At 37.5% G+C, this 20571-nt stretch overlaps 1 protein-coding gene across 4 annotated transcripts in view; it reads left to right on the forward strand.

Annotated features, from left to right (window-relative positions):
- LOC110222317 (3',5'-cyclic-AMP phosphodiesterase 4D-like) overlaps window positions 1-20571 on the forward strand; it is a 798164-nt gene that overhangs the window by 352433 nt on the left and 425160 nt on the right. The window contains exon 1 of one of the 4 annotated variants that reach the window (XM_078153188.1): window positions 12561-12890. The exons of the other annotated variants lie outside the window; for them this stretch is intronic. The gene's annotated coding sequence lies outside the window, so the exon portion shown is untranslated. Of the gene's footprint in view, window positions 1-12560; window positions 12891-20571 lie in introns of those variants that run through there. 4 annotated transcript variants of the gene reach the window in all.

Below are 20571 nucleotides of genomic sequence, written 5' to 3' on the forward strand. Positions count from 1 at the left end.
TGTGATGGTCAAATAATTGTTAAGTATACATCTGGAATTGCTCCTCCTTCTGCTCAAACATCTTCACTGGCTCCCCATTGTTTCCCAAATAAAGTTCAATCTCTTCTACCTGGCAATCATGGTTCTTCAAAACTTGGAGGGGAAATGGCAAGAAGTCAGAGATGTTTTTTGAATAGAGGATTAATAGATCATAGCTGTGCTTTTGGAAAACTAACCTGGCAGTGGTAAGGATTAGAGCTGCACAATTCCTAGCATAGTGTCTTGTACATGCTGAGTGATTAGTAAATGGTGAAAATATAACCTCTAAGTATATAGTGCTTCTTCATCTTGGCTTTTGTGAATCTTTTCTCTTTGAATAAAATCTACCCCTCAAAAACCACGTTCTAGTAATGGGTTTTATGACATACCACCAAGTCTCATGACTGACACACCAAGCCTTTGTGATATCCCTGGGGTCAAATTTGTGTCTTTGTGTTAGGACACTTAGTTTATCTTGCTGGTTACTCAAACTTTGAGTATTTGTATATAGACATTTGGAGCTTCTGTGCTAACATCTGTTGAAGAGGAAGATGGGGTAGAGAGATTCAATCAGCAATTAAGTAAGACCCCCTAAATTAGGTCAATGGACACTTGGATCCTCTGAAGAGCTTAGAACTAAGTCTTGGGCATGAGAAGGATGGCAAAAAAAATAAAGTTGGAAAACATAGTTCAAGAGTAAGAAATAACAGAGGCCAAAGACTTGTAGCCCATTTAAAAATTTCATATCTATAGACCATGAATGTGTTCTTTAAGGAGAAATTTGGAACATTAGAATCTATAGATTAATATAAAAAAGAAGCTGTTTATATTTTATTCAATAGGAAATGACTAATTACAAGTGTAGGTTTCATTTCTAAATCTGGTGTCTGTCATTGTAGAGTCAAAATCCTTGACTTATTCTTCTTGAGACAAAAAAAAATCAGTATCAGATTAGAAGAAAGAATAAAATTGAGAAGACATGACATTCAGTTGCCCTATAGAATATAAACTGCTTGAGAGCAGGAATTATCTATTATTTTATCTCAGTACCTGTAAAGTTTGATGGACAACACTTAGAGCCCTTGGATAAACATTGTGGATGGACAGTGAGCTAGGCCCAGATTTTAACAGTAGAAAGAGAACAGATGAGTTTGCTGTGGGGAAATTACACAGTACTTTTAATGACCCTAAGATTCTTTATGAAATAAAGGGCCATTAAAATATTCTTCTGGTGATATATAATAGGAAATCATGGTGCACCACATTCTCTGAAAAGGCAAAGTTAGAGGTCACCCAAAAGATAGGAGAAGTGGCAGAAAGGATATACTTGTAATGATGTTTGTCCAAAAAGGGAGATAAGTTGTGCATATAGATCAAGTGAGCTGTAGTCGACAAGTCGCCTGCATATATCTTTGGTTCACGCAATGTAAGCAGAGCTAGAAGAGGGACCACGTACCCCATGTGGAGAATATATGGGAAGAGATGGCTCTACTACCAAGGCTTTCATATTACATTGTTCAGAACCGTTCTCTTAGATTTTTGCAGTAGTGCCCTGACTGGTTTCCATATTTCCAATCTTTCCCTCAAATCTACCCTTCCCTCCTCGCCCAAAGTAGTCTTCCTAGTGCAGAGGTTCCAACCTTATCACTCTCCTCCTCAAAAACTTCCAGTAAAGAACTAGAGATTGAAGGGATGTCCATCAGTTGGGGAATGGCAAAACAAGTTGTGGTATATGATTGTGATGGAATACTACTGTGCTGTAAAAAATGATAAGCTTGATGATTTTAGAAAAAAAAACATGGGAAGACTGGCATGGAATAATGAAAAGCAAAATAAGCAGAACCAAGAGAACATTGTATACAGTAAAGCAATATTGTTTTGAGAATGACTTTGAGCAAAGAAGTCATTTTGACTATTAGAAATACCCAAATTAAGTATAAAAGACATATGAAGAAAGACATTATCTGTATCTAGAGAATGAACTGATAAATAGAAATATATGTGTGTGTGTGTGTGTGTGTGTGTGTGTGTGTGTGTGTGTGTATATATATATAATATATGTATATATAATTTTATATGCATATACCTATTTGTGTCTAATGGTAGCTATCTCTAGGGTGGGGGGGAGGGAGGATAAAAAAGAAATTTACATGATAACTTTATCATATATTTAAAAGGAATAGCAAGTTGTATATAATAAATTTGCAGTTTCATGCACAATCATCTTTTTTATTATACTATGTTATGGAGATGCTTGTGTTATCTCATAAATTAAAAATAAGTTTAAAAAACCTTCCAGTAACTTGCTATTATCTCTAAAATGCACCTTCTCTCTAACTTTGTGGCATCTTTCACTTGCTCATCATTCATATCATACTTCCTAACTGTGGGTGTTCCCCAAGGCTCTGTCCTAGTCCCCTTTTCTCTTCATTCTATATTCTTTCGTGACAATCTTCTTATATTTCAGGGTTCAGCTATCATTTCTATGAAGGAGATTTCTAGATCTTTATAGTCAGCCCCAGTCTCTCTCCTAGAGTACAATCCTAGATTAACAGTTGTCTGTTGGACATTTAAAACCAGATGTCCTATAGACAGCTTAAACTCAACATGTCTAAAATTGAACTTATTATCATGCTCCCTAAACCTTCTCCTTTTCTGAAATTTCCTATTTCTGTTAAAGGCGCCACCATCCTTCCAGTATCTCAGATTTGTCATCTCAGCATTGTCCTGGAGTCCTGATTCTCCCTTACCCAACACCTCTAATCAGTTGCAAAATCTTCCCATTTCCACATTGACATCTGTTGCATCTTATCACTTCTTGCCTAGATTATTCTAGTAGCTTCATAATTGGCCTCCTTGTTCGTGCCTCACTGCTCTAGTCGCCCCTACACACTGCTGCCAAAGTTTCCTTTCCTTTCCCATAAGCTCAATTCTGACTATGCCACTCAGTCAACCAACTCAGATGCTTGTTGTTCCTTCTAGGAGAAAATAAACTTCTCATTTACTTTTAAAGCCTTGTACAACCTGGCACTGGGCTATCTTTTCAGCCTCTTTGGATGTTACTTACTCTCCTACGTTCTTAGATCAAGTGAAAATGGCCTCTCTTTTCCCCACTATAACGCTGTAACCTTCATCTCTACGTCTTCACTCTGGCTGTCTTCCCATACCTGGAATGCATTCTCTCCTTACCTCCACCTCATAAAGTCCTTCTTCCTTTAACGTATGGCGCAAGCTTTATATTCTACATTAAAGCCTCCTGATCCCTCCCCTTAGCTCTTAACACAGTGTCTGGCACATAGTAGCATTAGAAAATTGCCTTATATGCTAAGAGTTTAAATGATTTGACCAGGGTCACACAACTAGTAGGTTAGAGAGGCTACTTTTGAACCCAGGTCTTTCTGGTTCTGAGATCAGCTCTCTGTTCAGAATGGCATGTTGGTGACTTTTGAGTTTACTTTTAAGGATTCTGAAGCTATGAAAGGTTAAAAGGCTTACCAATAATCATACAATTGGCAAATGTCACAGGTTGGACTCGGATCCAGATCTCTCTTTTTATTACACTACACATTAAAACTATGGAGAGATTTAAGTTTGAATTCCATCCATGTGACATTGGGCAAATCATTCCAGCTCTTCAGGTCACAGTTCCTTCATCTGTAAGATTGGAAGCTTATCCCAGCTTTAAGGTCCCTTTCACCTCTGATGGTCCATCAAATCTCTGTTTGCATAAGACCAGAGACTGTTATTTTTGCCTAAAGACTATTTTACTGAGAACTTACACAAGGCAAGGTCTCACACAGAGATCAGAAGAAGAGATACAAGGACAATCTCAAGGTCTCTCTGAAAAACTTTGGGATTGATTGTAAGACATGGGAGGCACTGACAAAGGACTGCCCAGCATGACATGCCTGCATCAAAGAAGGCACAGTGCTCAGTAGAAAAACAGAATTACAGTAGCTTGAAAGAAATGTGAGATGTGCAAACTTCCATTCCAAATGTTAATACGGACTATTTGTTTCTGACCCGTAGTAGAGCATTCTGAGTTCATGTTGTTCTCATTAGCCACAGTTAGACACACTGTATATTGACCCTGACATAGTGATGTCATCATTTTGGTCCTCTCTGAGTACAGAGGACAACACCCATCCTGGCACTACATATATTAGGTGCTACATCATCATTTATTGAACTGAATTGAATTGTTGAAAGGGCCTCTCAGTAACAGCAAACATACCAATAATAAGAGGTCACCTGCTGCCTGTCATGAGATGACTCCATTTTACAAGTAGGAAAACTGAAAAAGATACTAGATAACTAGCACATTTATGTAGATCCATAGGTGATAGAGTGGATAGGGCATTGAGTGTGGAGTTAGAAAAACCTGAGTTCAAATCTAGCCTCAGACACTTACTAGCTATGTGATCCTGGACAAGCCTCAGTGGAGAAGGAAATGGCAAACCACTCCTGTATCTTTGCCAAGAAAATCCCAAAAGGGGTCACAAAGAGTCAGACTCATGAAATGACTGAAAAAATACCAAAAAAATATGATCAAATGTAAAGGTATATGCTCTGATTTAAGAATAGTGATATAAAGAATCTGAAGTTATGAAGCACATACATTACAGTGCTGTTTACTTGTATTAGAAAATTATTTTATTATCTTTTATTATTATTATTATTTTTTTTGATGAGGTAATTGTGATTTGCCCAGGGTCCCACAGCTAGCGAGTGTTACGTGTCTGAGGCCACATAACTCTGGGGCCAGTGCTCTATCCACTGTGCCACCTAGCTGCCCCTAAATGATTTTTATTCTTTATCTACAGATTCACTAATGTTCCTTTAAATAGTTAATTGTCTAGAACATATTAAAAATGTCTCAGCTTTTGAAAAACATGTTGTATATGCATTCTAGGAGCTGCATAATATCTAAATCTTGTTCCTATTGTCCTGTCAGTGTTGAGTTCTATAGTTTTGTCTGACATAGGTTTTGTCTTTTACCAAATGCTTGAGGTTGTTTTTTTTTTTAAGGAATAGTTTTGGTTTCTTCCCTTGAGAACTGCTGATTTATATCCTTAGATCATTTATCAATTGGGGAATGGCTCTTATTCTTACAAATTTGAATTAGTTCTTTAATATCTTGGAAATGAGATCTTTTGAAAAAAGTTTGCTGCAAAAATTTCTCCCTGTTGTTTCTTTTCTAATGTTAGTTTACTGGATTTTTGTTCAAGACTTTTTAATTTTATATTATCAGAGCTGTGATCCTTTCTAATCTCTTCTTTGGTCACATGCATTTCTTCTGTCCACAAATCAGATAGTTATGTTTTTCAGATTTCTTTAATTTTAATTTGTTTGTGATATGATCTTTTATATCTAGGTCACTTGCTTCTTTGAGGCTTTTCTTTGTATAAAGTATAAGGCATTGGTCTCAATTTAGTTTATTCTAATTTCTTTTTCAGTTGTCCCAGCAGCTTTTGTCAACTAGTGAGTCCCTATCCCAGTAGCTGTGGTCTTTGTGTTTATTGACTACTAAGGCACTAGATATATTCTCTTCTACATGCTGTGTATATAATATGTTCCACTGATAGAGCTATTTTTTTAAAGTAATGCTAAATTGTTTTGATAATTACTGTTTTATAGTATAGTTTGAGATCTGGCACTCTTAGGCCTCCTTCATTCCCATTTCTTTTCAATATTTATTTTTAAATTCTTGACCTTTTTTTTCTTCCAAATAAATTTCATTATTTTTTCTAGTTCTATAAGGTAATCCTTTTGTAGTTTGGTATAGCATTGAATAAGTAAATTAATTAAGCAGAATGATCACTTTTTATAAAACATTCTACCGATAAGTAATTAATATTTTTCTCAATTATTTGGGTCTATCTTTATTTCTCTAAACAGTTATTTTGATTTATATAGATACTGTGATTATCTTGGAAGGTGGGCTCCCAAGTATTTTACATATTTTGTAGTAATTTTAAGTGGAATTTATCTTTCTGTCTCTTCTTCCTGGGTTTTATTGGGATTACATAGAAATCCTGATGATTTGCATGGATTTATATTATATCCTGAAATTTTGTTGAAGTTAATGTTTCAATTATTTTTTTAGTTCACTTTTTAGGGTTCTTCAAGTACATCATCATATCAATGGAAAAAGAGATTTTTTTTCCCTGCTTATTTCCTCAATTTCCTTTTCTTGTATTATTGCTCTACCAAGCACTTCTAGTTCTTTGTCAGATGAAGTGGTGATGTTGGACCTCCTTGTTTTACTCCTGAATTTGTTGGAAAGCATTCTAGTTAATCTCTATTACATATAATGGAAGCTCTTGGATTTAGACATGTACTACTTATTTTTTGGAAAGGTCCAGTTTGTTCCTGTGTTTTCTATTTTTTTTTTAACAGAAATGAGTGTTGTATTGCATCAAAAGTTTTTTTCTACCTCTATGACTATCCAAAAAAAGATCAAGGGCTTGCCTATAGATTGAAGAATGGCTTATTAAGTTGTAGTATATGAATGTGATGTAGTAATGTAATAAATCAGGAAATGGATGATTTTGAAGTCGTGGAACGATTTAGATGAACTGATGTAGAAAGAAGTAAGTAGAATCAGATGACTACTTTATACTATAACATCAATACTATGAAACTATGCATATGCAATCATCTTTTTTATTATATTGTATAATGGAAATGCTTGTTTTATTCCATAAATTAAAAAAAAATAAATAAATAGAAGAAATGCACAGTTTTTGAAGATTTTTATATATTGCTGAATACAATGAGCAGAACCAGGAGAACAATTTGTACAATAAAAGTGATATTGCAAAAGCAAATAACATAAAAATTTGTAAAAACTATGATCAGTACAATGACCACATTTCCAGAGGACTGCTGGTGAAATATGCTATTCATAGTAGTGATGGGAAGGTGGTGATGGATTTATAGAAAAGAAGGAGATATGTGTATAGACCTGTATATATACATGTATACACACACACACACACACACACACACACACACACACACACACACACACACATATATATATATGCATGCATATATGTATATACATACATACAAAAACAAATGTCCTCAATTTTACATACATACACACACACACACACACGTTACTGTGTATGTTTGTTAAAAGGAATTTGTTTTTCTTTTATTTTTAATGAGATGGAGTGAGAGGGAGAGAAAATAGATTTCTGTCCTTTTTTTTTAAAAGAGAGGTAGAAAGGGTACTGCCTGGAGAATATTGTATGCATTTTCAGATAAGGTCAGTGTAGTTTTAGTTTTTCTTTCTTTACATGGACCTCTCATTGAATGGGGAAAATCTGTAAATGTTTGTAACCTTAAAATAAAATACACCATTAATACTTTAAAAAATATAAAGAGAAATCCAGGCTTATCATACTCAAAATGATTTGTCAAAATAGGCAACACTCTGAAGCCTGCTACATTGACAAGTAAAAATAATAAGAGGGGAAGACACCAAATCCAAGAAAATCCATGAAGAATAAAATGGTGTTTTCTTTTGATTGACCATAGCAGTAGAGACAAGCAGTTGCGTAGAACGTTTAAGATGGCAGATGGCCAAGACTAGAGATGATACAGGAATATACTTTTCCAGCAAAGGAAAAATCATTGTCTGTTATCTTAAGAATTCATAACACAGGAACTTGGAACTATGTGGCATTTCACATCTCTTGTCATTTTGAAAAGGCCAAGACACTTAATTGCATGGTTCTCAAATTTCCAAATATGTGAACCGGGCATAAATCATTCAACATTCATTCAATAAGCATTTATTAAGCTGACAGCTTTCATGGGTGATTAAGTAAATTAACTAAAGATAGCAAGAAATACTAAATATATTCACGTTGCCTTTCATACAGCTATTTCATTTTGCAGGCAGAAAACTGAAGTTGATAGTGCATGATAAGCACACCTGTTTGTAAGCCCCACCTGTTTATATGCTTTGCTTTAAGAAAATTGGATATAAGTGTAACATCTCAGTGGATGCCCCCACCCTTGTAGGGAGGCCCATGTAAACAAGACAAGCACTTATCATTCATTATGTGGTTCAAAGGGATAACTCTAGTCTCTTCTCTTCCCACACTTTTCCAAGGGAGGCTTTCATTCCTTCCAGGAGGGGTACTGGAGGTGGGGGCTGGAGGCTACTCTGAGCTCAGAGAGAGGGGGATCTGGGGTAGAAGCATATCTATTTCCTTAACTATAGTCTAGGACAGGGGTGGGGAACCTGTGGGCTTGAGGCCACATGTGGCCCTCTAGGTCCTTAAGTGTGGCCCTTTGACTGACTCCAAACTTTACAGAACAAATCCATGTGGCCTCAAGGCCTCACCTTCCCTACCCTTGGTCTAGGGGATATGATCAAATTCCATCTAACTTCTGATTGCTTTGTCATTTGGGGGTAGGAAGGAGGACTCCAAGTTCTATATCCAAAGCTTGACTTCTTTAACACCATATACCATTTCCACAATAAACACTCATAGAGAATAGCAAAGAAACCCATTTATCCAAATTGGTAGCAAAACAGAAAATCAGAGAAGGTATGTGTAGGAGAATATGTACCAGACAATACAAAGTGAAGAAGTTCTCCCATTGAGAGTGAGATAAAATAGTTTAACCAAGAGAGATTGTTCCTGATCTCATCCATGGGGTAACTCCCCACAGTCTCTAGAACAGCAAGCTGGAGGAAGGAACATGATGAAGACTGCCAGCTCCTCTCATCTTTCCCCAGAGTCTTTTCCTTTAACAACCTGAAGTGGGATTGGTCTTTTCTGTCTTCCCTCTTGAAGCTAGAAGCCAGAAGCCCAAAAGCCATCATATGCTTGGACTCTCCAGTCCTAAAGAGGCCCCAAGGGACACTCCAAGGAGACTATCATTTGAAGGACTCAACAGGAACTCTCACTTAGGGAGTCCTGAAGAGCCGGCAAAGGTCCGACCTTCTCACCAACTCTACCCAACCACTCCTATAGGGTAGGACCTTCATCTCCACAAGTGAGGAGAGAGTCCCGTACCAATGGGCTTTGGGACAGACATTATTCAAATTTGAGCTTATGAAGCATTTAAATTATAGGGGTGTTGATTTGTACTACAAATGTATGCTGATCACTATACATACTTACATACACAATCAACTTTAGTCATCTTCCAAGTGTATTCATATTTTTTTCCATTTTTTTGTCTTATTGATTGAAGGAAGTTTATAATACAGAATAGAAATATTTATGTTGATATTCTCCATTTTGATTCTCTGAAAAAAATCTAAACCCTCACTTTACTTTATATAATTTAGAATTCTTATTTTTAACTTTTGGTTTTTGTATAACACTCATTTCTGAATATACATTCCCTTTTTAATCAGTGAACCATTCTCCCTGTTCATTTCACATTTTAAATATTGCCTTCCTTTTGTTAAAAACTTTTGTTTTTATATTACATTTCTTTCTGAACATCACCCCCCTTGCTTACCCAGTGAATGATACTTCAAAACAAAGAATAAAAAAGAGTAAAAGAAATGTTTCATAAAACTGACCAATGGATCAATTAATATCCTACAGTGTATGCTATATTACACATCTATAATGAAGGTACATTTTCTCAGCTCTTCTCTCAGCCACGTTTTGTGGAATGAAACATTCCAGTAAAATGTGTTGTTTTTTTTTCCCATTGTCATTATTGTAGTCAAAGTTAGAAACAGCTAAATTGTGCAAATGATATATAGACCCGGAGTAAGGAAGATTTGGGTGCATATCCAATCTCAGAACTAACCAGCTTCTGACCCTGGGAAAGTCACTTAACTACTGGCTGCCTCAGTTTCCTCATTTGTAAAATGAGGGATAATTATAGTCCCTGACTCCCATGGTTGCTTTGAGGCTAAAATGACATAATACTTGTAAAGCACTTTGCAAATCTTAGTGTTATACAAATACTAAATATTGTTATCGTTAATCATTGTGTATGTTTTTTTTCTAGATCCGTTTATATTGCTCTGCTTTAGTTGATAGTGGCTTCCTATATTTCTCTGAATTCTTCATATTTTTTTTCATATTCTCTGTTTTCTCTGAATAGTAATTTGCCATTACCTTTACATATCACAATTTGCTTATTCACTATTTAATGGGCTCCTATTTTGTTTCCAGTTCTTTGTTACCACAAAAGACTTCTGTGAGTATTTTGGTAAAAATGAGACTTTTCCTTCTTTTGTGTGGGAATTTTTGTTCTCCCATAACACTTTTTTTTCACCTCCTTGGGGCATATGCCTAAACTTTCCTGGTTTAAATAAGCAGTGTTTCTGAGTTTCAGGTTTCTACTTATTTTGTTATTGCTCCTAAGCCTACTCAACTTTAAATAGAGAAGTGGCTGAGGTGATCTGTTCATCTATAAATAATTTTGAATTAAATTAAATTAAAGTAAACCTTCTGCTCTGAGGGTCAAAGCAATTGTGTCCATTTAAAGAAGATACTCCCTTCTAGCCAGGCAACTTGAGGTGATTAGATTTGAGTCAAAGATCTCCAGAAGGATAGTTGGACTAATAAGGCCTAGAAAGAAATGTCAGATGCAAGTGACATAAGAAGAAATGGATAGAATATGCATTTAAAAAAATAGAGTAGATAATCTTTTTTAGGGCTTTTTCCTCATTGATTCAGTAGATCAGTTCTTGGGGCAGAAACATTAACAAAGAGAATTAGAAAGCCCAATTTGGGTACTAACTCATTCTTGAAGGCAGGGGTAAAATATTTTGATAATATCCTATATTTATAATATTTTATTGTAATTATTTTATCACTTGACCATTCAACAAGTATATTTTATACACTGATGATGTGCCATAATTGGGAGATACAAATAAGAAAAATGAAACCATTCTTACTTTCAAAAACAGTCTAACCGTGGACACATTGTAATTAGAGAAAGCACGAGTAGTGTACAGGTGGCTGGCCTAGAAGTTAGGAAGACCCTTTGGTACATTAACTATTGGACCATAGGCAAATCACCTACCTCGTAAATACCCTAGACAGCTCTCTAGGTAACTAAGACCTGTTAGTGACATTTATCAGTGAAAGGAATCTCCACACCCAGAGTTTCTAACACTGATGAAATCGTAAGTCCTGACCAAGAAAAACCCAAATGGGGTCAAGGAGAGATGGACATGACAGAAAACAACTCAACAACAACAACAATATCCCCCACCCTACTCCACTTAAATGCTTAGGATTTGGGGGACTGATAGAGAGAAGGTATGTGATGACTGCAGGTCTGGTTCAAAACCAATGAGATTTGGAAGGCACGCTCTCCAGGGCTGCTTTGTTTTTTTCCTAAGCAAAATGTCTACCACCAGGGAGATAGGGGTGCATAGTTAATGTTGCAGAGGGTTAATGACTAAACCCATCCTCAAACTTGGATTACAGAAAGATGTGATAAATATGTAGCTAACAAGTCAATAAAATAAGTATCCTCTAGAAGGATACATGGCATAGTGGAGAGAAAGCTGACTTTGAAGTCAAGAGCATCTGGGTTCAAATTCTCTCTGATACAGACTGACTGTGTGACCCTGGGCAAGTTGTTTAAGCTCTCTAGGCCAGGGCTGTCAAACTCATGTAGAAACCAGAACCCCTGAATATTGTCTTTGTTGTTTAGTCATTTCAGACTCTATGTGACCGCATTTGAGGTTTTTTTGGCAAAGATCCTAGAGTGGTTTGCCATTTCCTTCTCTGGTGTGTCCCCATTTTACAGATGAGGAACTGAGGCAAATAGGGGTTAAGTGACTTGCCCAGGGTCACACAACTACTAAGCATCTGAGGCTGGATTTGAACTCAGATCTTCCTGACTCCGGGCCCAGTGCCTGCATACTGACTTACAAAACCACAAATTAACATTATCTATATTGTAATGCATTTTTTATTTATTTTATTAAACATTTCCCAGTTACATTTGAATCTGGTGGGAAGCATTGGGAATTATGTAGGCTTACAGTAGCCAGTGTGATATCTCTGCTCTAGGCAATCCTATAAGATTTTAAGTTATGAAAGTTGCCTGTCTATATTGGTAGAAGGAGTTTTATTATTGAGGGTTCCATACATCAATTAAATTACAGCTCTAGACCCTCTCCCTCTCCAAAGAATATATATGCATATATTGTTTAAACACTATGAAATGTATATGTAAAGAAATTTCCTCTAGGTATCAATATTTAAATTTATACATGATATATGTATTTTACTATACACACACATTTATATATAATATATACATACACATGGTATATATACACTCATATATATAAAGCCTTGTCTGCTTCTGTATCAAAATGCCTGGTCCCTCTAAAAAACAAAACAAAACAAACCTAAACAAGAAACAAAAAAAACAAACTCAACAACTTGCAAATCTTGTCTTCTGTTTGAAGAACTTGATTATAATCAGGTTAATCATACACATAAACCTCTATTATATGAGGACAGGGAGTTACTTCAAGGAGGAGCTCAGAGGAAAGTAAAAGTCTAGAGGCTTGTTCCAGAGGTCAAACTCTAGAGAGAAGTTCAGTGAGAGAGGCCTGCTTAACATCAAGAATTGCAGAAAGGAGCTTTTACTCTAAAAAGAGAAGTTTTCACTTCAAGGAGGAAGTAAGGTTACCAAAATAAAAACTAAAAAAAGGGCCAGAACATCTGTAAGATGTAACTGACTTCCGTGGCAAAATACCAGCTTGACTCGTTAAGTACTGATTGGTTGGCAGCCTTAGAAGGAAAACTTCTTCAGACGCTTCAAGAAAGAAGTGAGTAGCTGTGGCTAAGCACTCCAACTGGGGGACTCTTGAATTGGTGGCTTTCAAAACAAAACAAAACAAAAAAGTGAGTAGACAGGCAATATTAACATAGAGGGTGAATGGACTTTGTTAAGAAATCAGTTATGAATGGATTATGAGAGAGTAAGTTGGTCAAAGGTCATTTGTCATGAGTCAAGTTAGAAAAGATAGTACATTGCTTGTCTTTGACTTTCTCTTTTTCTTTCTTCACATTTTACTGTTGTTTAATACAATTGTGGTTTAAAAAGAGAAATCAGTTAATTTAAGTTTTGCTACTCCTACAAACTAGGTTCATGAGCTCATCATTGTAGGTGCTGTCTCTACTGGTGTAAGTCACAACCCCTTTGCAACCTCTTATGCTATGAGATTCACTTCCACCTCTTTCTAAAAATTGTCCATGAAAGCTTTCCTTTAGCTCTATTAATATGTTGCACTCATGTTGTCTTTCTACATTCTCTTAATTGCCTTATGTGAGCACCTGGTTTTTTTTTTTTTTTGGACGCAAATGTCTTTGATAATATCTTTCCTGTCTTCTCTTGCCTGCTTTAAGTATTTGTCTTTCTTTTACAAAAAGAGCATTGTTGTGATATTTCCCTAGGTCTTCTAATAGCCAGTCTTAAAGTCCAAGCCTTTACTTATAGCATCCTAGGTAGATAGCAGCCGTCTGGAGTTGGAAAGGATCTGGATTAAAAAAATATAGTAAATGATAGAATTTCACAGAGTTGAAGGGGACCTTGAAGCTCACCTAGTTCATCCACATCCTTTGGCAGATGAGGAAGGTAGGTCTAAGAGAGGTGCCATGACTTCCCTGAAGCCACAAGATTCTTTATCACTCCTTCTAGGATGTGGGCCCAGGCCTCATGACTTCATTCCAGGCAAGTATTCCTTGTATTCCCCCATCTGGCTTTCAGCTGTACTTGCCCTTATCAGAGTGAGATATTACTTTGTTCTCCCTAGATGTTAATTGTCTTGGAAGAGTTGCAAGATTGATTCTTGGTCTACTCCTGGTCACCTTTGAAACAGAATTAAACAGTCTTCTCTTTGTGTCCAAAATACCAGATAAATTCTGGAAAACATGATGTCCAGCATAATGTGCTTTACTCCTGAGAAAGAAAAATACACTTCTGCAATTCTAAAACTCCGTGTCATTTATTAATTATTCCCTCAATTGCTTGTGTTTAAATTTACAGCTTATTTACTTCTAGCATATTTTTTAAAATCCTGGGAAATTTTTGTTAAAGGGACAGATCTCCCCTCACCTTTTCCTTCCCTTCCCTTTCCCTTTCCTCCCCTTTCAAAATACAATTTAACTATAACAGAACAGGTCAAAATAAAAGATAAGCAGGGGTTCCATTGCAAAGATGTAGATGATGCTCTTGCCCAAAGAATCTGGTTCTCTGTTTTGTTGCACAGATGTGTCCTCATCTCATGAGCTTTGCTTCTGCTGTTTTCTTCACCTTTTATGTCCTTAGCTCTCCTCTTTGCTCATGCGAATCATGTGCTACTTTCAAAGTCCAGCTCAAGTGCTAAATGTTCTATGAAGCACGCCTGAGTACTCCAGCCCTCATTGATCGCTTTCTCCTCCTTGCATCTACAGCCTTTATTGTCTGTATTACTTACCATGGTACTTAATCACGGCAGGGTCTTAATTTGTTATCTATTTCAAGAGTGTATCTCCCATCTCCATATCTATGGTGCAAAGTTTTCAAGTGTATGAGCTCTGCCCTTAACTATTTCTGCACTGCCTATAGCATCCATCAGCGCCAGACGTACTTCAGTGGTTCTGTGATTTCAGCTAGGTAGGTATTCTTTCCATTGGTGCAAGTCACAGCTGATCCCTGCATGCAGTGTTATTTTGTGATACTTGTTCATGTTCTTCCATACATCCTCTAGGTATGACACACCCAAAGTGCTGGAGGCCTTCTCTTGGGTCACAGGTTCTTAACCTGGAGTCCATGGATGGATTTTAGGTGGTATGTGAAAAATTCACCATATGTAATTTGTTTCCTTTGTAATCCAATGCATACCAGTGAGTACCCTGGTCCTTCTTGCCTGAAGGCCAGGTGTGTTACATTTCATGTCATTCCAGGACTCTCTAGGATTGTTAAAGGGATTTGGGGGTATCTAGTCTCTGCCACTGGCTCAAACTTCCGCTGGTTGGGTTGTTTCAATTTTAAGGGTCCTTTCATTCTACTTCCATTTAACAATCAGAATAGTTTTTACAAAGCAATATTTAGTATTTACTCCACAGGCATAGCAAGAACAAACATACAGAATTTACTCCCTGCAACAACTAGAACATTGTAATTCCCCTTTATACCATATTGGTCTCTGAGGAGGAGAACAGGGATTAGGTCCCAAAGTAACTCAGCTCCTACATATCATGGTCCTACATCCAAAACCTTCCTGGGACCTTATACCACCACCCTGGCTTCTCAGAGCCTTCCTTCTGGCCTGGAATCCTAGCTTTAAGTCCACCAAAGCTTAAAATCCTGGGTTCAGTGACCCCACCATCTCTTCTTGGAAAAGGAAAGGATAAACTAAATAGACCAAAATCCCAAACCCTATTTTCGAGTCCACATAGCCCAAAAAGGGGTGAAGGAGATAGTCTTCCCACCCATATCAATGCATGGAGCCTAAGCTTCAGGAGAGTAAGGCCTTTGCCCTCTGGATGCCACTGTCAAGAGAGTGAGACTATCTCCATCTGGTAGTTTTAAAGAGGTAGTCTGTTCCAGCTGCGGCTACCTATGCAATGGAAAGAGGCTGTTTCGCCCTAGAGGGGAGGTGAACGCAAGAGGTCTTCTCTCAGAAGCAAGTTTGTTCCATTTCTCACATGAGTTATTCCATCTTATGCGACTTGGGCATGTGCAGCAAAGCCCTGTTATAAATGTATTGTGTTTTATGTGTTTGAAAACATCATCTTGAAGAATCTATAAATTCCACATGGGAGCATGACTCACAAAGAGGTTAACAACTCATGTTTCACTTTTTTTTTTTGTTTTGGACAGCTAATAAGTGTTATGTGTCTGAGCTCAGATTTGAACTCAGGTCCTCCTGAATCCAGGGCTGGTCCTCTATCCACTGTGCCAGCTAGCTGCCCGGGCATGATTCACTTGTTATCCTATTCTCTTGTCTCATGATCGGTTTACCTCCTTTGCTGATTGTTGTTGTTCAGTCATATAAGTTGTATCAGAAGAGGTCAGTAGTGTTCATGACTCCATTTGGGGTTTTCTTGGCAAAGATACAAGAGTGGTTTGTTATTTCTTTCTCCAGCTTTTTTTTTATATATAAGGAAACTGAGGCAAACAGGTTTAAGTGACTTGCCCAGGGTCACAGAGCTAGTAAGTGTCTGGAACTGGATTTGAACTCAGGAAGATGAGTCTTCCTGACTCCAGGCCTGGGACTTTATCCACTGCATCACCTAGCTGTCCTTTGCTGATTACCCCTTTCCTGAATGATATCTCCTACTATTTCAGAGGCAGCTAGGTGGTATAACTGATTGAGTGCTACGTGTGATGTCAGGAAGACCCAAGTTCAAATGCCTCCTCAGATAATTGCCAGCACTGAGTGATTCCTTAAATAAAACCCATTCTCATCTTTTCTTTTTGTTCAATTCTGACCCTGCTCACTGTACGTCTTCTTAATTTTAGTCTTCACTTGATGACATGATTGTATAATATTTGATTATTCTTTTCTCTGGTTTTCATAACAGTGTGTTCATATGAGTTTCCTACCTTTTAAAATCTGTCCTTACCTTTCATTCACGGGTTCTTCTTTCTATAGCCACTTAGAGGCATATGTTTCAGTAGAGTAGATTAGGAGTCTGAGGAGATGAGTTCAAATCCTGTCACTGATACTACCTGTGTGACTCTAGGCAAGTAATTTAACTGAGCCCTCAGACTCTGAACTATGGAAGAGTGTGAGATAGATAACCTCAAATGTTCTTTCAGGCTCTAAGTCTATTGATCTTATGATGCTTCAATGTAGAAGTTTTCCAAGGTTCTGTCTTTGGGCCTCACCACCATGACTGTACTTGAACTGTCTTCTCTCTCTACCTCTGAGGCCTGCTGCTCCTGTTAGTGAGTCCCTTCTAGAGCCTTCATTTTGAGGCAAGTCATCTTGAATTCTCTAGACTTCATCACTAAGCCTCACCCTATGTACAGCTTCCTCTCTGCCCTATTATTCAGTTTCCTTTTCCCATTAGAATGTGAGCTATTTGAAGGTATGAAATATATTTCTTTTTGATTGTATTTTTTGTGTACCTGGCAGTTAGGTGAGGCAGCTAGGTTAAGCAGTGGATTGAGTGCTGGGCCGTGAGTCAGGAAGACGTATCTAGCTTCAGACACTAGCTGGGTAACCCTGGTCACTTCATCCCTCTTGCCTCAGTTTCCTCATCTGTAAAATGAGCTGGAGAAAGAAATAGCAAACCATTCAGCATCTCTGCCAAGAATATCTCAAGTGGGGTCACAAAGGATCAGGCATGACTGGAAAATGACTGAACGACAAGAACTTGCACATAATGAGCACGTAATATATTCTTATAGACTGGGCCCTTTAATTTCTACATTCTTTTTTGTGGTAATGTCATCCACTGTTATAGATTTCCCTGTTACTTTTATTCAAATGAATCACAAACATGTATTCTATACAACACTACCATATGCATAAATACACCTATATGTGTGTACGTATATTTCCAAATATGAGTGTGTTTATATCTATCCTGATCACATTAGTCCTTTAACTCTTACTGTCTCCTAATCACTTCAACCAGGATGTCCTGAAGGCACCTCGGACTCATCTTGTTTAAAACCAGACTTGTCTTGTCATCCTCTAAAACCAGAAGGGCTTCTCCTCTTGTTAATGATAGGGTAGAGTGACTTGCCCAGGGTCATGCAGCTAATAGTGTCTGTGGCTAGATTTGAACTCAGGTCATCCAAGCCTAGCACTTTTTTTTTTATTTTCAATTATCAACAATCACTTTCATAAGCTTTTGAGTTTTAAATTTTTCTCCCCCTCCCTCCCCACGTCCTTCCCCAAGACAGCGCAAAATCTGATATAGACTATACATATACATTCTTATTAAACATATTTTCATATTAGTGATGTTGTAGGTAAGAATTAGAACCAATAGGAGGGACCACCAGAAAGAGGAAACAAAACAGAACAGAAGGGGAAAAAATAGCAAATAGTATGCTTCGATCTGCATTCAAACTCCACAGTTCTTTCTTTGGATGTGGATAGAAGCCCAGCACTCTTTCTGCTAGAATAACTTCCTAGTTGGCCTGTCAGCTTTAATTCTCTCACACAAATAGTCTATCAGAGGGAGGATTTGAACCCAGGTACTCTGACTCTGAAGGTAGTGCTTTTCCTCCTTTCCGTGTTGCTTCCCGTAGTTAGCTGTTGTCCAACTTCCTGACATGCTAGGCATGTTGTGGTTACTTTCATAGTCTTCCTGAATATATAGCATCTTGTTCCTGCTTCTGTGCCTTCTTCAATTTTTATCTGCTTTTTTGTTATTTGCCTCATGGCAGTCAGCTCTCCTCCATCTCTTTGGATTAGATTTGCAGTATCTAATAAACTGTCTGCAATATCATATTCAGTCAATTGGATGTTGTTGTTCAATTGGTTCAGGCATGTCACACTCTTTGTGACCCCATTTTGGGGTTTTCTTGGCAAAGATACTGGAGTGATTTGTCATTTCCTTCGCCAGCTCACTTTACAGGTAAGGGAACTGAGGCAAATAAGGTTAAGTGACTTGCCAGGATCACCTAGCTAGTAAGTGTCTGAGGCTGGATTTGAACTCAGGTCTTCCTGACTCCAGGCCCGGCTCTCCATCCACCTACCTGTCCTAGCCAAAGGCAGCTACCTTCTAATATAATAAATTCTTTATAGGACCTGGATATATATTTAGGGCCTTCAAATTAAGTAAACTGAATCTATTCCATACTATTTCAATTCTATAATCTTGAAATCCTGAAAATCTTACTTTAAAGGGAAGCTACATATAAAATCTCTATCTTACCACAAGCCTTCCCACCTTTGTCTTAGTGGGGAGTTAAAATGTAGTTATTTGTTACTGAGTTTTGTCAGACACTTTGAGGCATGGAAAACTATTATTCTCCTTGGGTGTTGAGTCCTTAGGATAATTGTTTAATTTCTCTCTGTGCTTCTTCTTGGCAGTTAGACAAAATCCTGTGGTTTATATTAAACATAAATATAACCAATTAGTTTAGTAGTTTTCCCCCCCTTTTTCTTTAAAGTGAAAATATCCCCAGGAGATCTACCAAGAAAATTCCAGATCTGAGAGATCCAGGTTGACTATAGACCATATCTACTTATTGAAATATAGCTTTTATTTGCTCTGGTGAATCTCAAAGTTCCCCTATTATTTATTTCAAGGCATTTTTTTTATTGCGATAGATTATGTCACCAAGACGCAAAGAATGACCTTTTTAAACACTGACTCCTAGCAATCCCAGCTTAAGAAGCTCAATGATTAGATAATCTTGAACAAATTACTATGTTCCATGGGCTGTCACAAGCCCGTGACTGAACTGCACGTCAGTGAAAGTGACTGCATTGCCTCATGATGTCGACACTTGCTCTTAATAGAAAAAAGATGATTAGATAGGCATTCAATAGGATACGCAAACACACAGGAGGGTTCTGAGGGATGGGAGTAGGAAGAGAAATGGAGAAGATTAGTGATTAACTATTTGGGTGTACCATTACATTTTCAAAACAATTAGTCACTTAATTATGTTTCCCGATATAGTTGCCGTGCTGTAGTTATGGTTTATTTAAATGCATTCTCCGTGGGTAGTTCTCAGTTGTGCATTTCTCAACATTCCAATGGCAGACAGTGCCATTCATTTAAAATTTCTTTAGCATGCTTCATAACCTCTACTGGAATAAGCAGAGAAGTTTTCTGCTTTAATTGATGATGAAAGTGAAAGGCTTTTCCCCAATCTTTTAGGCAAACAGTTGCTGCACACTTGTTTGGGCTGGCTGAACCTGCCACTGACTGGACTCTAAGTAGAATGTTACCATTCTGTCATTTTTTTTTCAGTTGTGTCTGGCTCTTTGTGACCCCATTTGGGGTTTTCTTGGAAAATATACTGGGATGGTTTGCCATTTCCTTCTCCGGCTCATTATACAGATGAGGAAACTGAGGCAAATAGGGGTTAAGTGACATGCCCAGGGTCACACATCTAGTAAGTATCTGAGGCTGGATTTGAATTCAGGTCTTCCTGACTCCAGGCTCACTTTATCCACAATGCCACCTACCTGCCACCTATGGGGAGATACGTACACACACACACACACACACACACACACACACACACACACACACACACACAGTAGAATGTATTTTAGTATAGAAAACTTTCCTGGAATCTCAGCCTAACCTGAAATTTCTGCCTATTTTATGTTTTTCTTTTGATGGTCAGTGTGTTGGACATTCAAGGACACAGAATAAAGGAGCTATCAAAATATATGTAGAAGGTGTAATTGGAAAAATTCATAGCTATCAGTGAAATAGACAATAGTAGCAGGAATTCAGGTCCACAAAGGAAAGAACTCATATATGGTCACAGACCGAGAGTTGGAAGGGACCTTAGAGGTCTTTGAATCCAACCCCTCATTTTAGTGATGAAAAAACTGAGTCCCTTACTATGAATGGGCAGTTGTGAAAATTAAAAATCCAGTTGGATAGTTGAAGT

The sequence above is a fragment of the Phascolarctos cinereus genome, unplaced genomic scaffold, assembly GCF_003287225.1.
Source record: "Phascolarctos cinereus isolate Bilbo 61053 unplaced genomic scaffold, phaCin_HiC Scaffold_4;HRSCAF=312, whole genome shotgun sequence".
Classification (NCBI taxonomy): domain Eukaryota; kingdom Metazoa; phylum Chordata; class Mammalia; order Diprotodontia; family Phascolarctidae; genus Phascolarctos; species Phascolarctos cinereus.